Source organism: Kogia breviceps, chromosome 8 (assembly GCF_026419965.1).
Source record: "Kogia breviceps isolate mKogBre1 chromosome 8, mKogBre1 haplotype 1, whole genome shotgun sequence".
Taxonomy (NCBI): Eukaryota; Metazoa; Chordata; class Mammalia; order Artiodactyla; family Physeteridae; genus Kogia; species Kogia breviceps.
This window is the reverse complement of record NC_081317.1, coordinates 776,142-779,348: the sequence shown is the minus strand read 5'-3', so window position 1 is coordinate 779,348 and position 3,207 is coordinate 776,142.

Below are 3,207 nucleotides of genomic sequence, written 5' to 3'. Positions count from 1 at the left end.
CCGGAGGGCCCCTGGAGTTTCCAAGGTGGTTCACTCCCATAGCTGGTAAGTTGATGCTGGCCGCTGGCAGGGTGCCATTGACAAAGAGTTCCTCTCCGCACTGGCCTCCCCCAGAGCAGGTGACCCAGGAAGGACAGCGCCAGAGGGAAGCTGTTCCTTCTAGACCTCACCTCACAAGTCACACACCGCCACGTCCCACTCAGTAGAAGAGTCATTCGGTCCATCCGCATTCAAGGAGAGAGGAACTGGGCTCCCCTTTGAAGGGATGCATGTCAAAGAAATTGCAGACACGTTGAAACCACCACACGGTCCCATCAAGCTCTAGCCTTGTATTCTGCTTTCTTTTTCCTTGGAGTACATAACGCGGCATGAAATGGTCTAAGGTGCTTATTTGCCCGCCACGTGCTCAGTCGGGGATCGGACTTTTCCACTGCTGTACCCCAATAATTTAGAGGAGTGCCTGCCACACAGTGGGAGCTCAGTAAACGTCTATGAGTGAACTAAATGTCAAAGTCCAGCCTTGCAGATGGTGGGATCTGTGGGGAGTTGGGGATGTTGGGAAGATGGGCTTCCAGGAAAGGTGGGATTTGGAAAGTCAGAGAGGGTGGGGACAAGGCGAGGAGGGACCGTGTGGGGAGGCAGGTAGTAGAACCACGTGGGTGAAGGTGTGCGAGTGGAAGTCAACTTGAGGGCAGGCAAGATGGCACCACAGGTGTCTGCGGCTGTGGTCTGTGAGGGTCCTTGGGCTCCCCCAGATCAAGGATAGAGTCCTGGTGGCCAGGCCTGCTGACAGCCAGCCCCATCTCCCCAGTCCTGGTCTGGAGGCGGGCCCTTGCAGTGGGTGGACACCAGGCAAAGGCCCGTCCTCTGCCCACTTGGCCGGCCACGGGCAAGGTGTCTGCACATAGAGCTTGCATAATGGCTCCTCCGTGTCTGTCAGCTCCCTCCTGAGAGAAATGTGTCCACAGGTGACTCAATTCTCAGAGATTCACCTCCAGAGAAGATGCAGAGATGGGTTCTTGTCACCGTTTCTGATCTAGCCAAAATCTTAGGGAAAAACCCTGAGTGGTCTGCTTGGGTCATGTGACCACCTCTCGGCCAATAGACCAAGGCCAAGGAGGGGCTGTATCTATGATTGACAGCCCTTGCTAGAGCCCCCGGGTTGGAATCGGGGAGGAGGTGAAGCAGTTCCCTCCGCGTGGGACTGCAGTTCCCGGAGGAAGGAACGGGTCGGGGAGAATGAGTGAGCACTGAGGCAGCCCCTCCCCATGCGGCAGACCGGGCCTCGCTCCCACCGAGGCCAGACGCAGCAAGCCCGGTCTCCTCGGTCCTCACCGCAGAGTGTGATACACCAGGATTCAGAGGGGTCCAAGTCCCGGCAGTATCTTGTGTGTGTGTGTGTGTGTGTGTGTGTGTCTCACAGGCACGTTTATTCATGCATGAAGGCAGCAGCACTGCTGCAAGTCAACACGATGTCCCACGTTCCCACAACACAGCCAGACTGACGTCCCACCTGGTGAATGATGACCGTGAAGAGGTGCAGGAATGGAAGCTTTCGAGGCTTTACTTCTTTTATCAGCACTGCTGATTTTATAAACGATGGAGCCCATCAACCCCATTCCTACCCAAATCTCCTGGTATTCTGGGGGATAGTAGGGCTTCATGGGGATCCAAATGTTCTTTATAAGGTTTCAAGAATCTCAACGCAGGACCGGGGCCTCAGGCAGCCCCAACCCACGGCGGTATCTTTCACAGCAAGACAAAGCAAGGTCGAGGCCTTCTGCAACCGCACCCCCCTTGCTGGGGGCGTGGAAGAAGCCTACAAGGTGAAAGGGAGTGCAGAGCCCAGGAGAGATTCAAGCACGGGAGGCGCTGAGGCCTGGGACACGCAAGGGCCTCCGGACAGAAGCTTGAGCACCTCCAGCCTGGGGGAGGCGGTGGTGTGCTGGTAAACTGGCCTCTAAAGGGAAAAAAAGAGGCCTGATCTGCAGGGTTTGGCAATTTCCGTGGTATAAGTACTCCGACCGTGACCAAGTTCAAGCTCCCAGCTGTGTGACAGCCAGCCCTCAGGTTGCTGACTATTTAGGAGTTCTTTTTCCGGGACCAGTAGGAGCTTCTCCAGCACCCCCGACTGGGAGATTGGGGTGGATGGAAGGGGCCTGAACCTTTGGCGGCGGCCCCCTGCTGAATGCCTTCCTCTCTGCGATGTCCTGGAGCTGTCGGGCCGCGCCAGAGCAGCTGCTGGCTGCCCATTCCCAGGTATGCATGCAGCCTCCGGGCTCTGAGCCACCAGCGGCCGCAGACCCTGTGGAGACAGGGCCCACTCCGGGCCCCTGAGCACACCCCATATGCCCTCCTGAGACTCCACGGGAGGAGTTGTGTCCCCAGGGCTGCTGCCCCTTCCACTATAGACCTCAATCCCAGAACAGAGAGAGTTGCGGGGCTGCAGCCGGATGCAGGCAGACTGGCCTCCAAGCAACGATTTTCTTGCATCGGGAGAGAAGAGGACAAGAAAGGGAGCAGGCCAAGCACTGCAGCCCCTGCCTCAGAGCCAGGGAGTCCCGCGGGGTCTGCTTTGGGCTGGGTGTGGGGAGGTAAGCGTAGTGGTGAGAGCTGCAGGGGGTGTGACCCTGTTGGGAGGGACATGGCTCCTCCCCTCTCCACTGCTTCGGACATCACTTAGGTGTGGGGACGACCCTGCTTTGTCCCCATTGGGGGCTTTTGCTGTTGGGTCTGCAGAATCCTCAGTTGCTATTGGAAACGGTGATGTCACTGGCAAGAGGCGGAGCTTCAGCCATCCTTTGAATTAGGGAGAAGGAAGCACACTGGGTGGGGGGACGCGGTGAGGACAAAGAATTGGGAAGACGAGGACCCGGAGGACAAGGAGTTTCTGCAAAGGGGCAGGAGCGGCGCTGGGAGTGAATTAGGAGAGGAGCCGCCAGGGCAGGAGAGCAGAGGCAGGGGCTACGTATGGGGCGTCTATCCTGCATCAGCAAAAGCGCTTCCTGATGTCTACCCTCCATCCCACCTGCCGCAGAGACGGCTCCCTCCGGCCGTGGTCTCTCCGCAGCTGGCTTGGTTCAGACCCTCAGACTCTCCTGAAAGATCCAGTTCAACAAGGGGCGGCCACTGTCACCCCTTCTACTCTTTTTAACCCTCTGGGGGGAGTCCAAGTCACACGGCCAGGCAGATGAGGTCTCGCCCCCA